General features: G+C 52.0%; 1 pseudogene; it reads left to right on the top strand.

Moving 5' to 3' along the window:
• Window positions 1-3,298: 3,298 nt before the first annotated feature.
• On the top strand, window positions 3,299-3,998 carry LOC101127239 (large ribosomal subunit protein eL13-like; annotated as a pseudogene).
• Window positions 3,999-8,792: the final 4,794 nt, after the last annotated feature.

The raw sequence follows: 8,792 nt of genomic DNA, 5'->3' as shown, positions 1-8,792 counted from the left end.
GAGCATAATAGCATTGAGTGAATGAATGAAATAGGATCTAAAGTCACTTTTGGTGGGAGTGGTCAGAGAAGGCGCTGGGGAGGGTGTGGCCTTGGAGCCAGGTGTGAATCATAGGTAGGATTTTAATAGCCGAGAGCAGAGAGGAGGGCATGTCAGGTGACGCACAGGTGAGCAAAGCCCCAGCGCGGGAGAGCACAGGTGTTGCCAGGGAAATGGCACCCAGGGGAGGGCTTACTCGATTAGATGATGTCTATCAGGCTTCTCCAGTGCAAAGGTACTATTTTCCACTTTGTCATGAATAAGTATTTTTGAGATTATGCCATTATTCCATTGCTCACCACATGTTCAATTGATTCATTCATTTGCTTATATCTGCAAGGACTTATGCTTTCCTATTCCTTCTTTGGGTTACAGTCTGTTATTACGATTGTTTATGTTGATGCTCACAGCATCCCAATTTTGCCAATTCAGGGTGGCTTCTGGATATCTGTGACACGTCCCAACCCTTCTTTGAGGCCACCTGATTTCATGGTGCAACACAGGATTCCAGACGCTTCCTCCAAGGAGCCTGGTGGAGGACAGCATGAGAGGCCAAGATCTGGGCGGGCACTGTGCTCATGGCTGCTGGGGGGACGCTGCTTGTGGCCCTCTCAGTGAGCAGAGCCACCTACCCACACATGTGTTTTTGTATCCACCTATGTGTGTGAGTTCAACCCAGGCCTCCCACGCCAAGTGAGCACCTGAGAATTCATCTGGTTTATCCTTTTCTGACTTTGCGACGCCACCCACAATGAGTGCTCTCATTCCTGGCACCCTCACTAATAATACTTTACCTGTTATTGGGCCCTGAATGGCACCATCTTGGGCTCAGCTGCTGCCCCTCCCTGCACAGACCCCCAGGCCTGGCTGTCCTGCTGCATCCCTGGGCCTGTCCACCCAAGGCACTTGGCCGGGTCCCTGGAGGAGCAAGCTGTGTTCCGTTTCTGCAGCTGCCATGGAATGCTGGGAACAAAAAGTCCCCAGGGGAGTTCCGCTTTGGGTGGTGAGTTTGGTCTTCCAGGCAGATCAACAGAGGACGGCGATGCTCCCATCCTGTGACCAAACAAGGGTATTAATTGCGGAGAAGACTCTCTTATTAACTCCTGCCATCCATGGGGTACGCAAGCTGTGCAGATGAATCTCTCTTTTCTCTTCTCTCTCTCTCTCTCTCTCTCTCTCTCAAAAAGCAAACACCCCTCAGGGGTGGTAATTCTTTAAATGAGGAGAGGAAATGAAGGAGGTGCCAGGCTCCTCCCTTGGCTGCGGGTGGAGAGTCAGCTCTACCCTGGGCCTTCCCCAGGGGGTGCTGAGATAGAGACTGGGGGCTGACTGCTGGAGGGGGGCTGGAGCCCCCCAGACTCTTCACCTACTTGCCCAGCTCTGCTACTGCCTCCCGGCAAGGCCTCAGGCATTGCCACCATTTGGCCTCTCTGCATCTGAACATGAGGGTGTTGAGCCCCTCAGAGCTCCCCTGTGACTGCTCATATTATTTTGGACACAAAGATGAGTCCGGCTCTTTCCCTGACATGGCCGGCTCGACTCTGCCACGCCAGAGTCTTTGAGGTCCTTGAGGTCAGAGGGCTTGGGGACTGCCAGCTGCTGTGTGAATGGCTTCTCTGAGAGCAGTTGTCCCCTCTGTGAGACGTTCCAGCTGTTAGGCTGTTGTGCGGATGAGCTGAGATAATGCGGATAGAAGCGCCCAGCATATGCTGACACAGGGATTATCAGCGTTCAACAAATGGAAGCCATGATCATTTGAAACCCAGCCAGATGCTATAGGAGTCCATTTGGATGCAATGTCCAGAAAAGACAAATCCGTGGGGACAAAAAGCAGATTGACGGTTGCCAGGGGCTGCAGAGGGGGGATGGTTAAAACGATACATTTCATGTGGCGTGTATTTTACCTCAATTCAAAAAAGAAAAATCCAGCCAGAGACAGAACGGCATGGTCCCCAGGAATCAATCTTTGTGGACTGAGAGGATGCTGAGGTCAGAGTGTCAATTCTCTAAATGGTTTTCAGCCATGTGTGAGGCTGTCAGGGGCTCCTCCCGGCCCAGGGTGGGGACACACATCATCCTCTCTTCCTTACCTTGCTGGCAGGGCCAGGCCTTGCAGTGTCTTCCCAACACACGTCCACACCTGAGTTCATCCAGACCTCCACTCCTGCACAGCCTGCACCCTCTCCAAAGCAGGGAGGGTGAGGAGGGGGTGCAGTGCAACGCTCAGGCTCCGATGCAGGTTGCGGGTGCTGGTCACTGGTCGCCTGAGCCCTGAGCAGGCTGAGAGCCCCTCTCTCGGCACTGGTGTTTCCAGTGCTAAAGTGGGAAATGGACGGATGTTTTCCAAAGTCACTTCTTGCGCCTGAGTTCACCCAGGGCCCATGGGTGGCTCAGGCCTAATGACCCACTCCCCATGTACAGGGCATTAGTGCTGTTCTAGAATGTGCCCACACACAGCTTCGTGGGCTGGGACCTGTGCAGGTAGAAGGGCCCCTGCTATCCCTACCTTCAAAATCTTTTACATTTTTGAACAAGGGGCCCTACAGTGTCATTCTGCACCAGGCCCTGGAAATTATGTAGCTGGGCCTTGGGGACCTTCTCAATGAGGACAAGTACTGTGTCCCCAGCCTGTGAACAGTACCTTGCCCACAGCAAAGGTTGTGTGTGTGTGGACTGGATAATAAACTTTCAGGTTCACTGCGAAGGGTGCCTCCCCACTGGTGCTCCCAGGCCTGGCCTTCCTGGTGACCCCATGGACCATGGGAGGGAGGTGAGGTGGGGTATGGATGCTGCCCGAGCTCCTGATGCCCTTAGCATGGGAGGTAAGGCAGGGTCCCGAGAACTGGGCATCGAGGTGTTCCCCTGCCACTTGCAAAGCCCTCTAGCCTGGCTGCATGTGGGATTCAGCCAGGAGGAGTGCTGGAACCCGGTCCCCAGAAGGGACCGTGCAGGGTCAACCTCAGAGGACTGCCCTGCTGGAGGAAGGTGCCCCAGGAGGTCAGGGATGAAGGAGAAGGAAGCTCAGTAAAGAGCCCAGGTAGCCCCAAGAAGATGACCAGGTGTGGGAGGGAGGCTTGGCTTGGCAAGGGAGCGACTGTGAAAGTTTAGTGACGCTGGTTTTATCTTGTTCTAGTTTCTCTAAGACACCCACGGGCGTTGCAAAACCATCTTCCACTCAATCATCCATGTCTTCAGCTACAACCCCAAGAGTGCTCGAAAACAACCCACAGTGTGGCAGTTCCTCAAGAGGTTACAGGCCTTTCCGCTCGGCTGTTTTCCTGCGCAGGAGCCGCAGGGCCGTAGGCAGCCATGGCGCCCAGCCGGAATGGCATGGTCTTGAAGCCCCACTTCCACAAGGACTGGCAGCGGCGCGTGGCCACGTGGTTCAACCAGCCGGCCCGGAAGATCCGCAGACTTAAGGCCCGGCAAGCCAAGGCGCGCCGCATCGCCCCGCGCCCCGCGTCGGGGCCCATCCGGCCCATCGTGCGCTGCCCCACGGTTCGGTACCACACGAAGGTGCGCGCCGGCCGCGGCTTCAGCCTGGAGGAGCTCAGGGTGGCCGGCATTCTCAAGAAGGTGGCCCGGACCATCGGCATTTCTATGGATCCGAGGAGGCGGAACAAGTCCACGGAGTCCCTGCAGGCCAACGTGTAGCGGCTGAAGGAGTACCGCTCCAAACTCATCCTCTTCCCCAGGAAGCCCTCGGCCCCCAAGAAGGGAGACAGTTCTGCTGAAGAAATGATACTGGCCACCCAGCTGACCGGACCGGTCATGCCCATCCGGAATGTCTATAAGAAGGAGAAAGCTCGAGTGATCACTGAGGAAGAGAAGAATTTCAAAGCCTTCGCTAGTCTCCGTATGGCCCGTGCCAACGCCCGGCTCTTCGGCATACGGGCAAAAAGAGCCAAGGAAGCCGCAGAACAGGATGTTGAAAAGAAAAAATAAAGCCCTCCTGGGGACTTGGAATCAAAAAAAAAAAAAAAAAAAGAGGTTACACACAGCTTTCCATCTGGCCCAACAACCCTACTTCTGGGTACATGCCCAGAAGAATTAAAGACAGGTATTCAAACCAAAACTTGCACACAGATGTCCATAGCAGCATTAACCACATTCACTAAAAGGTGGAAATAACCCAATGTCCATCAAAAGACGAAGGGATAAACACAATGGTGTGTATCTAGGCAACGGAACATTAATTAATCAAAAAAAGGAAGTTCTGGTACATGCTACAACATGGGCACCATATGGATGGATCTGGGAAACTCAATGCATGGTGAAAAAAGTTGGTAGATTCCATTGATATAAAATGTCCAGGAAAAGGGGCTGGGCACGGTGGCTCACACGTGTAATCCCAGCACTTTGGGAGGCTGAGGCGGGTGGATCACTTGAGGTCAGGAGTTTGAGACCAGCCTGGCCTGTAACATGGTGAAACCCTGTCTCTACTAAAAATATAAAAATTAGCCAGGCATGATGGTGTGTGCCTGTAATCCCAGCTACTTGGGAGGCTGAGGCACGAGAATTGCTTGAACCTTGGAGGCAGATGCTGCAGTGAGCCAAGATCAAGCTGCTGCACTCCAGCCTGGGCAACAGAGCAAGACTCTGTCTCAAAAAAAGAAAGAAAAAAAAAAAAGTCCAGGAAAGGCAAATCCACAGAGATCAGCCATACCAAGCTTCATCACTTAACTTGCTGTGTGACTTTAGGCAAATCATTGAATCTCTCTGTGCCTACAAAATAGATATGATGATAATAAAGCTATTTTGGGGGCTTGTTGCAAGAATTAAATGAGCTAATACTTGCAGAGTACTCAGAGACATGCCAGTTCATGGAAAGTCTCCTGTGAGTGTTGGCACTTTTCATTTTTAACTAGATTTTCAGGAAAAGCTTCACTGAGACGACATCAGACCTTGGACCTTGCAAGACAAATAGGTAGGGAGAGGGGCTCATGTTAGCCATGATCCACTGCAGACCAAGTTCTGGCCAGGGCTTCTACAGCCTTCCTCTTGGGGAATTCCCCCTAACAACTGTAAACTGGCTGATCTCCTTGTTCTCAGTTTACAGAGGAAGAACTAAAGCTCAGAGAGGTTAAGAAACTTCCCTAGGGTCACACAGTTTACAAGTGGCAAAGCAAGATTTGCACTAAGTCTGTCTCAATGCCAAGCCTTCCTCCATAGCCTGTCAAGAACTCTGGGGTGGCGGTTTCTTTGGAGCGATGATGGTTATTGTTCAAAGTTTCTGCAATCTGGTTACCTATGCTTTTTGCTTTTCCTTTACTTTCTTCTTCTCTCTTTTCTTTCCGTCTCTGTGTCTCTCTTTCATTCTTTCTTTTTCTTTTTTAATCCCATAAAAGGAGGAAGACCAGTAATTCTACTTCTAGGCATTTATGCAAGAGAAATGCAAACATGTCCACACAAAGATTCACACACAAATGTTCACAACAGTTTTATGCATAACAGCCTCGAACTGGAAACAACTCAAAGGGTCAACAGATCCACGGGTAAATGAGCAGGCTCTATTCATGCAGTGGCTTACTACTTTGCAATAAAAAGGAATGGACTACCAATACACAAGAAAACATGGATGAATCTCAAAATAAACATGCTTAGCAAAAGAAACCACGCCCCCCTCCCCCACCAAAAACAAAAACAAAAAAACATACTGTATGGCTCTATTTACATGAATGTCTAGAACAGGCAAAGCCAAGCGATGTTGGGAAAAAAAAAGACAGCAGCTGTTTCTAGGGACTGGAAGGAGCAAGGGTGAACTTTCCAGGCAACGGTGATACCCTCTGTCTCGAAGAGCTTGAGCCTCACATGTGTGTGCATTTGTCAAGATGCATTGATTGCTACCCTTAAAATTTGTCCATTTCATTATGTATAAATTTCACCCTAAAAAAAACAGTTAACAAATACTGAACTCCAGTGAGTGATGTGCATGCTAGCCTGTCTCGGGGTGCGGTGTCCATCTGCAACTTATTTTGCAATACATCAAAAATTTGATGGACAGATGAAGGGGCAGAGGGGCAGGGGGCAGACTGTACAGTTGTAGGTGGTGGCTGCAAAGGTGTTCTCTGTATTATCCTTTCAGCTTTTCTCATGTTTGCAAATGTTCATGATATAGCGCTGGGAATAGGGAAGGGAGGGGAAGAAAGGTGGGAAGGACAGGTTGTCCCATGCCTGGTCTCCTCCCTAGGGACCCAAAGCCTTTTCTCACACGCATAGGGGACCCCTGCATGTGCTCTAGAGACTCAGACCCTTAGAGCTCCCCAAGAGACTAATGGCACCTCCTTTGGGCTTGGCAAAGGCCCTGAGGAAGGGACCCCACAGGCTTTCCCCACAGGAGAAAAACACTCCTGGCAGCCTCAGGAGGCCGGTGGAGGCAGAGCAGCCCACTGTGGGGAAGCCTTCTTTCAACCTCTCTCCCCACTGCCTCCCCCTGTCCTGCCTGACGCCCGGGGTTTCTGCCACACAACCCTCAGGACAGAGGCAGAGACCGTGAAGTCTGGAAGTGCACTCAGGGGTCTCCTCTTCTTACCCAACCTCCACATTTTGCAGATGGGGAAATGGAGGCGCAGGCTGGGGCCTCATCTCTCTTCACCTCCTGACGAATGGGGTCCCAGATCATCTCCCTCAGTATTGCTGGGAGGATGACCAGGGCCCACAGTGCCAAGGGCGGCTGATGGAGCACGTGCTGTTGTTGCTGCCCATTTTGCAGTTGAGGCTCAGAGCCTTGCCCGAGGGTGCACACCAGGCAGCAGAAGCAGGGTCTGAACACTGAGCAGAGGTGAACAGGAGGGGGCTGATGGTGGAGGGTGAGCTGTGGGGAGTGCAGTACCCTACACTCAGGTTCTAGCCCAGAGGAGGGGGAAGGGCTGGGCCTGAGGACAGTGGGGAGCTTGTGCCCCCATCCTGGGGCTCTTGACGAGCCGTCAGCGCTGACATTTATAACTGTGCCTAATGTGCCGGCTGAACCCGAGGGAGCCTTTCCCTCTCTAATCTGCTGGCATTACCCAGCCTTGAAATGATAGCAATTACCCCCAGAGCTGGGTAAACGGTTGTGGGAGGAGGGGAAAGCTTCAGCCCTCTACTCACGGAGGTCGGGAGTCGGGTGGGGCAGGCACTCAGGTTCGCTCTCCCTCCCTCTCTCTTTCTCTCCCCGCCTTCCTCCTCCTGATCACCTCTCTCAGGCCCCTCTGGCTTTCTTCATTCTCATTCTGTCCTCAGTACACAGCCCTTAATAGACTCATCATTTGTCTACTGGAGAAACTGAGGCTGAGGCTTACGTGTGCTGCCCAAGGTCCCCCAGGAAGGAATGGAGCCAAGATGCACATCCAGGAGCCCTGACTGTAAGTCCCAGAAAGAACCCCATGGAAACAAGTGCAGCCCCCTCCACCTCACCTGCTGCGGCCCTGGGCCTCTGAGATGGGCGGTGGGAGGCAGAGGCACATGGGACTGTGAGGCAGACAGCCGGCTGCAGCGTGCCCTGGTTAGGGACCTAGCCCAGGTGGCTGCCTCCGCCTCCACGTCCTCATGTGTAAACAAATGTTCATAGCAGCACTGTTCTCAATATCCAAAAAATGGAAACAACCCAAGTAGCCATCAACAGATGAATGAATAAACAAAGCGTGGTCTCTCCAGACAATGGACTATTATTCAGCCATCAAAAGGAATGCGGTTCTGACAGGTGCCACAAGGGCAGACCTTGAGAACATGTTGCTGAGTGAAAGAAGCCAGACACAAAAGCCCACATGGTGTGCGATTCCATTTGTATGAAATGTCCAGAACAAGCAAATACAGAAACAGAAAGCGGATGGTGGTTTCCTGGAGCTGGGGGGATGGGGAGTGGAGAGAGGGCTGGCTGAGGGGAGAGGTTTCTGTTTGGGATGATGAAAATGCTAAAATGGGTCATGGCAATGGTTGCACAAGTCTGTGGATATACCAGAACCCATGGAATTGTATGCTTTATTTATTTATTTATTTATTTATTTACTTTTTTTTTTTTTTTTTCGAGACGGAGTCTCTCTCTGTCACCCAGGCTGGAGTGCAGTGGTATGATCTCGGCTCACTGCAACCTCCGCCTTCCAGGTTCAAGCAATTCTCCAGCCTCAGCGTCCTGAATAGCTGGGATAATAGGTGTCCGCCACCATGCTGAGCTAATTTTTGTATTTTTCGTAGAGACGGGGTTTTGCCATGTTGGCCAGGCTGGTTTCAAACTCCTGACCTCTCACCTAAGGGTGATCCCCCCACCTTGGTCTCCCAAAGTGCTGGGATCACAGGCATGAGCCACTGCGAAGCTGAAGCGAGATGAAGTCAGATGATTTAGGGAAGATGAAAGGAGAGGGCCCAAGCTTGGGCTTAGTCCGGTGTCCGGCCTGCAGAAGGCACTCGATGACTCCACCTACGACCTCGCTGCTCGGAGTGTGGGCCTGGGACCTGCAGCAGCACCTGGGACCTTGTTAGAAATGCAGAACTGTGGCCCCAGCTCAGACTGCAGCCGAATCTACTTTTTTTTTTTTTTTTTTTTTTTTGAGATGGAGTCTTGCTCTGTTGCCCAGGCTGGAGTGCAGTGGCACGATCTCGGCTCATTACAACTTCCGCCTCCCAGGTTTAAGCGATGCTCCTGCCTCAGCCTCCCGGGTAGCTGGGACTACAGGCACACACCAGCATGCCCAGCTTTTTGTATTTTTAGTAGAGACAGGGTTTCACCGTGTTAGCCAGGATGGTCTCGATCTCCTGACCTCGTTCGCCCGCCTTGG

This window comes from Gorilla gorilla, chromosome 4, assembly GCF_029281585.2.
Source record: "Gorilla gorilla gorilla isolate KB3781 chromosome 4, NHGRI_mGorGor1-v2.1_pri, whole genome shotgun sequence".
NCBI lineage: Eukaryota > Metazoa > Chordata > Mammalia > Primates > Hominidae > Gorilla > Gorilla gorilla.
The sequence above is the reverse complement of the archived record's forward strand: the minus strand, read 5'-3'. Positions and strand labels throughout refer to the sequence as shown.